A 10,099-nucleotide genomic window follows, 5' to 3' on the forward strand; every position below is an offset into this window, starting at 1 on the left:
TAAATAGGAATTTATGTTGTCCGTCCAAAATCACTAACTTTAATCTCCAGCCAAGAGGCAACCTCTGAGGCTGAAAAATGAAGCCAACACAGCGGTGCTAAAACAGTTCAGGTGAGTCAGTACCCACAGACCCCCATGTTACAATGCCCAACTTTCAGCAGAAATACAATAAACGTTTTTGGTCTCTATAGCTAATTTAAAATTCATGACAACTGTACAGGGGGTGAAAAGTTTTACAACATTTACATTTTATGAAGGCTCAAAGTTACGCTTATTAAAAGGCATCTCTGCAGTCTGAATCAGATCCCGCCCTCACTCCTCCTCAAATCAGTGTGTGACGTCACGGTAGCTATGTCCGTTATTTATACAGCCTGCTTAACGCACGCTAGCACTGATCACAGAACAGAGTTTCTATGAGGCGCCACTATTTGCAATTTAAACAGTAACTTTCTACAAGAGGTCATTCATAACCTGACAGATGTTTGTCAGAGGGGGCGCAGTTTAACAAAGTATCCACGCAGTGTATTTAAATGTAAGCTATTGATAGTGAAATATTAAAATGGATGATTAATTCTTTGAAGCCTGGGCATATTGGCTTGATTTCTTAAAAAAAAAAACATTGCAAGAAGGTAATGAGCAACTTAGGAAGAAATGACCCAGAAATTAGTGAAAAATTACAAGAAAATTACCTGGAAATTAGCACCAAAAAAAAACAAACAAGGTTCATAGATAGAAACCTTATAATTGTGAGATATGCACAATAACAAAGGTTACATAAGAAAGAGCTGAATTCCACATTTTTACTGGGCACTGATCGTTCAGGCAGAGTCAAACCAAAAGTTTATTTAAACCATCACGTCTGGTACTGTTGATAAATCATACATTTTAGCAACACTTGTGCCTTGGATTTGGATACAGAGAGTGAGCGCCCTGTTGCCAATAAACGGTAAAAATGCACACAGCACAGCCTGCGACAGCGATGATAACGTGCAAATTAAATTCATTTTCCAAAAGAGATTCCCCTCGCAACCTTAAATCCATATTTGGAAACGGATCATCATATTTGATCATGCGTTGTAGAAGGTCTGTAGTCACAGCTCTGCAAACGCGCAGCCATAGGAAACAAGTTTCTATGGTTACTGATTACTACTGTAACACGTCTTATTTTTATGTAAAGCTAAGCTTGTATAAAGTACAGATGTTTATTTTCATTTTATAAGTAAACTTATTGAGCTTCCTTTTCAAAAACTTTTTATGATAATGGAAGAGTGATTTTTCTTTTCTCCCCCCATCAAAGTAATGCTAGAAAATTGGACTCAAATCACACGGCTGTGACTTTCTTATATCACCAAACTAATATCGAAAGGTCACAAGCACACCAACCTGTCCTCCACCTGCACTGGACTGTTTTATATGTATGTGAAAGGAAACGCACGCTGCAAAAAGGGGACCTTTTGAGTGGCGTTCTCAGGAGAGATGGCACTTTTCGTTAAGTGTTTCTCACTCAGAAAGGCTGAAAAAATGCTTTCTGTCTCGGGAATATGGTGCGTGATGCAGCAGGTGGGCGAGCGGCACAGGAAGGCGCTCTGAAAGTGGCGTCGCTGGCAGCGCTGCGTGAATGTCAAGCCGGGAAGGGAAATTGTGTTGGTGTAAATGTGTGAAAAAGAGTGTGTTTGATTGCATGTATGTCTGTATAGATTAGAGAAAAGTGTGGAGACGTAAAGAAAGCAGGCATGTGCAAAATATTGTGAGTGAATTATAAATGGGAGAAAGTTATGGATGTGTGTGCATAAAAGGGAAGGTGTGTGAGTTACTTAGACAAGGGATAATAGTGACTACAGAAAGAAAGAGGGAGATTGGTACAAGTGGTTGATGGTTTTTCTCTCTCTGTGTGTGTGTGTGTGTGTGTGTCAGGTCTCGCTAGCTGTCGATGAGTCACACTTCACAGCTCCAATTACTGCTCTCTGCTCTGCTAATGCTGTCTGATTGGTGTTATTACTCTCGTACTCTTTTATTCTCTTTCTCCCTCTCTCTCCGATTTTTCCCCTTTGCTCCCACCACCTATCAAATTAGTGTGGCTTTATTATTCAGTGTAACGTAAATCTGACTGGATTTGCACACACAAACTAATGAAAAAGTGGCTCATAGAATTTACATACACCGTACTGCAGCAAATTAGCAGTCATTTGCAAAGCACTGATTCTCTCTTTCTCTGCTCATGTTCATTTTTATCTTCATCTGTTTTTATGTTTGTACTGTATTTATTTATTTATTGTTTTTGCATTTTTAATCTTGCCTATACATCTTTGATCTTTGAAAACAGCTCTTTTTGTAGATACGTCTGATTCAGCTCAGCTAAGATTGATTTCTTGGCAGAGCAAAATGCTCCTTTCATAGCCAAGTATACACGAAGACATCACGTCAGACATCACAGAACATTTCGACATATTTCAAATGAATACAGCCGATGAGCAACGATCTGAGAAACACCGACACGGGTGGTTGTCCAGTATGGGTCGACTCTGAGGGCTGCTGTCTACTGAATGGTTAATTTATTCTGGTAAATCAACATGTTGGGAAAAATGTGTTCAAATCAAAAAGGGCAAGATCAGAAAGTGATTGATTTCTGACAGAATGCTCCGTGGACTTTGAGACACTTTGATACCATCATATCATTATCAGAGAAACTAGTTATATATTTAGCAACTGATAATGCAGTAACTGCATAATGTAAAGTCAAGTTATCATATTTATTATGTAAAAAAATTGCAGCTGTAATCATGTTGTAATAACCCACATGCAGTAATTCATTACATTATGTGCAAAAAGTTATTACCATCCATCCGTTATATAAAAAGGCCCAACCTCGGCCCTACTGGTGGGGTTAGGGTTAGTTTTTTTTTGTTATAAATAAATTATAACTAAGAAAAATCCACAACAAAACAATATTAACATAATATCATCACATAACCAAAATGCAACATTCAAAGAGTAAAAAAAATCCACTTTGCCACACATAAATGGAATAAAGAGAAGGAAAAACACGTTGAAAAAGACAACACGTGTAGAAACCTATTATTAGTCTTTTTTCATATCTTGTGTAATTTTAAGAATTCAGAAGATGCTCCTGTCTCTTGTTTCTCTCTTTCCCTTGTCCTCTGTCTCTCTACCTTCATAACTCCGGTGGACACATATGGACAAAAGATCATAAGGTGATTCCCACTTCTAAAATAAAACCAGAGGAGGGTCAGAGTGTCCTTATTAAAGTAACTCCACCTGATGACTGGTGTTTATGTGGGAGTACACGGGTGTAAAGAGCTTCTATGTCTGGATATGTGTGTGTGTGTGTGTGTGTGTGTGTGTGTGTGTGTGTGTGTGTGTCAGAGCACATTGACATGTTGCTTTCCCATCTCCCCTCTCTGGCCCTGAGTAGGTGTGCACATGGCTGTCTGTGCGCGTGTCTGTGCTCGTATGCCATGCCCGTCTGTTGTCGTGCAAGCGTCTCCGCGGCAACAGAAAATCGCCACAGTAACTCGACATCATCACGCCGCCCACAGCCTCGCAGCAGAGAACAGCCACTGACACTGAGTAACCTATACTGTCGAGCGTGTTTGTCTCAGTAGATGTAAATGTAGATGTGTAAACTCAGTTGTGTTTTAATACTGTGTGTGTGTGTGTGTGTGTGTTCTTGTGTGGGTGTGTGCAAGTCAAAAAGAGGCGGACTTGGTCATCAACTCCTGGCAAAAGAGAGGGTGGAAGACAAGCAAGTGAGACAAGAAACAGAGAGGGAGATTTTGAAAGAGCTGTGAATGTAGAAAGGGAGAGAGAGAAAAGAGGGCACAGGAGCAATCAAGACAGAAATGAAGGGACAGAAGGAGGCGGAAAGGTTGAAGAGAGGAAGGAGCAGCGGAAGAGGGAGGTGAGAGGGTGACAGACTGAGGGAAGGAGAGAATGAGTTAGAGAAGGAGGATCAGATGTAAAGACAGGGAGAACGGGACAGAGGGCGGTGGACAGGAAGGTGTGAGCAGAATGATGGATGCTGGAAACTAAAAAATATTTCTCTTTAACTATGATATTTTTCACTAAATACGCAAAAATCTAAGTTAAAAAACATCTTAAGTTATTATTTATATGACTTTGACATTTTTAACTCATCTGCTTTATTAGGACTGTGCATGGTTAGATCCGATTTGATTGGCAATAATGAAAAGAGGCACCAGCTGTCATCAGATTCTGATTTAAATGGTGCAAAGGAAAGATGTGACATCACTTTTTCCCACATGGGCCCTGCCGACTTTAAACCAGTGACAAGTTCACAAAGATAAAAGAAAACACAGAAATCTTTGATATAAAATAATTTAAAAAAAACTTGTAAGAACTTAGGCAGAAATCAGTGTATCTATATAGGATCCAGATCACCCATACAAATATGTGTTTTCAGGGACTATAAAGCTGCATGAAAGCTGTGGTAGGCTGGTTTTATTTTGGCATCATTGTGCAAAAATCCCATAAAAACCTCTGAGCATATTGTAATTCAAGTGGTCTGAGAAAAAAATAGATTTCAGCAATTTTTCCCTCTATTTTTAAGCTTTATAAAAAAAAAAAATTAAACCGTGAAGAGAGATTCTGGCCAATCACAGGTCGTTTCATGGTGAAACGGTGAAAGGCGATTCGATGGCAGAGAATCGTGCAAAAAAAGTTTCTATTTCAGCATTGACAACAACTACCTACACTGCAAAGTGATCACGAAAGACAAATTTATCAAAAAGGGAGTCTAAAAGAGCGAAATTAGTGTAAAATTAGGCAGAAAAGCTCATGGCTGTGGCCAGGTCACGTCCATGCGTATGTAGGTGGCTAGAGCCTTTAATTACTCACCAGGAGGAGAATACGTGAGAATGAGATGGACCCCCAGTCAGTGGCTGCAGCAACTTAAACTAATACCCCTTTCCCACAAAATTAGCCCATGCACACAAGGTTTTCAAACACGGGTAAACCTGCTAAAAATAGCCCATTTGATAGACTGCATTCCTATTGCCAGTAGAACAGAGCTGTGAACACGGCGCTGCAGCAGACGCGTATGGCTTTCTTCGTTTGGTGTGGCGGTTGTTTTGGTGTGTACATTCGACGTCACAGACAGACAGGAGAACAGTTAAACAGTATGCAGCAGCATGGACAGGGGCTTATATCTTTGTTTATATTTTGATTTATCGGTTAAATTTCCATCTGTCTCAAACTCAGTGCAGACTAATTTAGACCAATGTTTAAGCACTGCTGGGGCGGAGACAGACAGTAATTTGGGTTGGTGTGTGTAATTGCATCTAGCCAGTTAAGGAGCTGAATTTACTGTGTTCAACAGGGTGTTGTGTTCCAATTAGCGCCCGGTGACTACTGCAGAGTCATTTGAACCAGGTGTAAATGCCGATCGTATGCATTCTCATTGCAATAAAAAGCCAGATATTAGCGAGTGTTAGCAGGTTTTTTGTGCAGCGGGAATGAGGATTCAGCCAGCACTGGGAGACCAGACCACCCCAACAACCCGACTCTGTTGCTCCCATAACACAGGTTAGACCTGGCACAGTCGCTCAATTTGAGTTGCTACAGCTGCTGAATGAAGGTAATTTCCTGAAGCTGCTGCCACCCCTCACCCCAGCTGAGCAATCCACTATGAGTTGTGGTTGGTTTCTAATTCTTCTCTCATCTGTGGTCTGAAATAGAGATTAAAGATTCAATTAAAGAAGATTAAATAATCAAAGTTTGGGAAACACTCATACACATGTATATTACTGTACTTGTCTGGTGGGACGGGGTTAGCACAGAGAGCTGAGCGCTGCAGGTGGAGGCAGCACACTTTCAGATTCTGCTTTCTAGAAAACAGCATACCCCAGCTTTAAATGATACTTCAGCCACTTTATCACCTTATATCACCTTATATCACCTTATGGGTTCATCACTGTGAGAGTCATCTTTCACATTACATGTCATTTGATCCATCATCATTTTAAGATCTATTGATTAGTGCAACTTCAAGAGCGGAATAACACTTTAGTGTTGAAGCACCATACTGGTGGTTTTTACACGCTTTAGCCCATTAACTCCAAATTGCATACACTTTACATTATTGCAGAGCCATATAGGCTCTTAGATTGATTTCCTACCTTCAAACGCAGCCTTTGGATTCAATTCATTTCACCAAGGGGAAAATTAACTTTCACTGACTTGGAACTTGCTTGAGAGAGACAATCTATCATAGTGAAGTATTTATTTATCAAAGGTCCATTATTGTCAGCTGTGAGCAGGGACTGTTGGTGTGTAATGGACACCTAAAAATTGGTTGCAAAAATTGCATTATCCTTTTTACGACTTTGTTTTTTTTAGTGGAAGTCTTTTGATTCTGATTTTCCAACAGTGTGACTTATGAATGCAATAATCTTTTGGTAGCCTGTAACGGAGGAGACAAAATGCTCCTTCTTCTTAACTGACATTTAAAGTCTTCCTTACACATAGATAGCTTTATTTCGATAAAGTTCCTTTGGTGATGGCTTTCTAATGATAGTATAGTTTTGTCCATCATTTGGAAGTGAAATAAAAAAAGACTGGATCCATTATTTGTGTAAATCATAACTATTAGGATTATTTAGCCTGTTTTAGCAGGGCTCATATACACTAAATAAAACAAATGTCAAAACTATTTAAGTTTTGCATATGCAGTGTATCAAGGGTCATAGATTTGTAATTGTTTTTTGTTGGGGCTTAGCCTGGCATGTTCCCTCTGGAAGATATTTCCCCATTTACTGCAACTATATGCACTACTTGTCAAGTCATTTGACATAAACAAATACTTAAATATGTGTACATCCTTTGGACAAAATAAGGATAACAAAAAAATCCAGGGGAAAAAATCATCCTGTAGAGCCTACAATCCTATTTTGTATCTGTTCTCTAGCTGTCTTCATCATTCTGAAACCATTAAAAATAAACATTAAGGATGACTAATTTTCACTTCTGTCACCTAAAAGATGAAAAAAAAGAGTTTGATGTTACAGTTTTTAAGTTACATAACATAGGTGAGGTAGGAATTTGGCGTAAACAGCATTACTAATCTTGAGACCTATTTTTGTTATACTACACTGGAGCAGAGTTCACAGAATTAATATGTAGCTGACAAATCTGCTGCATTTGAATCCATGCCACAATATCTGGGCTGCTCTAAATACAAATCAAGAATAAACAACAACAGCTAAATGTGGTTTTAAATACCCTGAACTGAATATCCTCTACTGCATGAGCGTTGGCAATTACAATGGTCGAGATGCTTTCTTTGCCTCTCTCCACACACACACACACACATATATATACTGGGTGTGGGGGAGAGTTCATGATCTGGTATTTGCCTGACATTCAGTTTCAATCTGTGCCATGTGTGTGAAACACCTGCTCTAACATGACTTTAAACACACACACACACACACACACACACACACACACACACACACACACACACACACACACACCCACACACACAGTATTTGAAAGTCTGTCAATCAAGCCAGTACAACAGCAGAGGTAAAACCCAACAGTGATGTACAGTATTTGTGCCTGACAATGGTGCGGTAGGATTTTATTCTATGCATGTGTGTGTGTATGTGTGTGTGTGTGTGTGTGTTGGTTCTACCATGGCCTTTAGTCCTCGGTGGAAGATGTGACAGTCCCATTACTAAAACCTAACCCCCTGGCCTTCCCAGACATCCAGACATCGCCCTTCCTCCTTCTGTCTTTATTCAACATGCTTGACATTACTAACACATAAATGCCACTTGATCTACAGGATGTGGGACTGCATGGTAATTCAACAGGAGGATAATCAAATCACGAACATGCCAATGAGAACAAGTACATGCTTGAATGTATCATGCATCACCAGCATAACAGAGATAGCATTTCAAAACAACAAATAATAAGGTCTTAGCAGAACAAGATGGGACCAAGAATAGAGCCCTGTGGAACACCACACACTTATAGGGTTGATAAGGATACATTATCTTTCATGGACACACACAATCTTTAACCAGGCCAGGGGTAGGCAACCTGCAGATCTTAAGCCCCTCTCTGTGGCTTTGATATAAAAGTTCAGGGAACTTTTTACATTTTAATTTTTATTTATGTATACTGTAGGCCTAAAAAGATTCTGTAATTCTCCAGCTGTAAAAATGTGTGGCCTACACACTGAATAAAAATACATTTTTTCAACCTAAATATGCGTTATACATCTATGGCCTACCGCCCCTTCCTAAATTTTGATGAACCTCAATAGCCATGGCTTGTCTTCAGCTTCCCTAGCTTAGCTAGCTGTTGATTCTGAATCCAAAAAACAGTTTCGGAGGAAAAGAGAGATTTTAGTAAATTTTTTGCTTTCACCGCCAAAGCTGCAAAGTTTAAGTATCAAATTATCATAAATAGCACACTACAGAGGAGCTAGTTTGTGGTAAACCATTAATGAACACTCATCTTGGACTATTAGTGATTCTGATGGCTAATAATATCTTAATAAACTGTGTTACCATCATTGTAAGGCACAAATATGTATTGTAGCTCCGGAGAGATTTAAAAACAATTTAAGGCCAAAAATGGCTCTTTTGAAAGACATTATCCAACACTCTCTTAGACGCTCCAGAATCATGCTCTATAGTGTCTTGCATCCTATAAAGTTGTATAAATCTATTGGCACAGCAAAGTTTGGTATTCTTCCATTGAGCGTGACTACATTTATTTTTCATGCCTCCTGTTTTCCAAGAATCATGATTATGGACTGTAACTATTTTTTAAAACATGCCAGGAAGTTTACATCTAGTAATGATGTGCAAAGTTTGTTGCAAGTTCTTAGTTTAATAATTATTAGTATTATAATATTGTCCATAAGGACATGTCACCATCAGAAATCAAAATTACAATTGAAACAGATCTCCCCTGGCTGTTTGACAGTATATTTCTATTCAGAAGTCTGTGCATGAGTCTGGCAGATATTGTTATTCAAGAGCTGGGGCAAGCTGTCATCCTCAACTTCTGAGACAGGACCGAACAATGTCTGATTCAGAGGCAGAAATAAGGCATAAAGAATAAAAAAAAATGCATGAACCGAAAGAACGTCTAGACAGTGAAACAATGTTAGATTGACATATTGAGACATAACAAGTCACTGTACATTTTCGTGGATGTAGACTGGGCACTCTCCACACTCTCTGGAGGATTTTTTTTCTTTTTATTGTTATGCTTGTGAGGGGCACCAGTGGAAGAGCGGCATTAACCCTAATGCAGCATGTGGACAAATACATAAACAGACACACATGAAGATAAAATAAAAATCAACCCACAGGAAGAAGCACTTTCCATCAGCGTGTTACATCACGATGCTTTCAGTCTTCTCACTAAGCAAGAATTCTGGACGCACAGAAATAAGATTGGCATTAATACTCTCAACTACCTGCAGGTAAAACAGCATTCTCCCCAAACATCTGAGTTTTCACACAGATAGCAGGAAGGAAACAGAAGGAGAGAGAGGAGCGTAACACGCGTACAGCTGTGCATAATGATCATGTTTAACGGTTCTGGTTCCTCACTGATGCATCACAATCAAAGAAAAAAAGACACTTCATCTTCTTTGCTGTTCTTTTTGGAGCGGGCACAAATATCAACATGCAATCTGATGTTTCAGGGTGTTTCTGTTGTCATTTATGGCTAATTGTGGGTGTATAAATGTGGCTTATGCACGTGTCCCCACTTCCATAATGTGAATTAGTCCGATCACTCAAAGCGCTTTCACACTACATGGCACATCCACACACTGACCAAGGCAACCACACATGGTGCCACCTTCTACGCAATAGCTATCCTTATGCACTCACACGCTGATGGCGCAGCATTGGGAGCATTTTGGGGTTCAGTATCTTGCCCTAGGATACTTCGATATGTTGACTGGTGGAACCGGTGATCAAACCACTGAACTTCCGATAAGAGACTGACCCGCTCTACCTCTGAGCCACAGCCACCCAGTTAGACACACCCACAACCAAACAGAGAAATTAAACCTGATGTCGCGCTAAGG

Source organism: Plectropomus leopardus, chromosome 15, assembly GCF_008729295.1.
Source record: "Plectropomus leopardus isolate mb chromosome 15, YSFRI_Pleo_2.0, whole genome shotgun sequence".
NCBI classification, from domain to species: Eukaryota; Metazoa; Chordata; class Actinopteri; order Perciformes; family Serranidae; genus Plectropomus; species Plectropomus leopardus.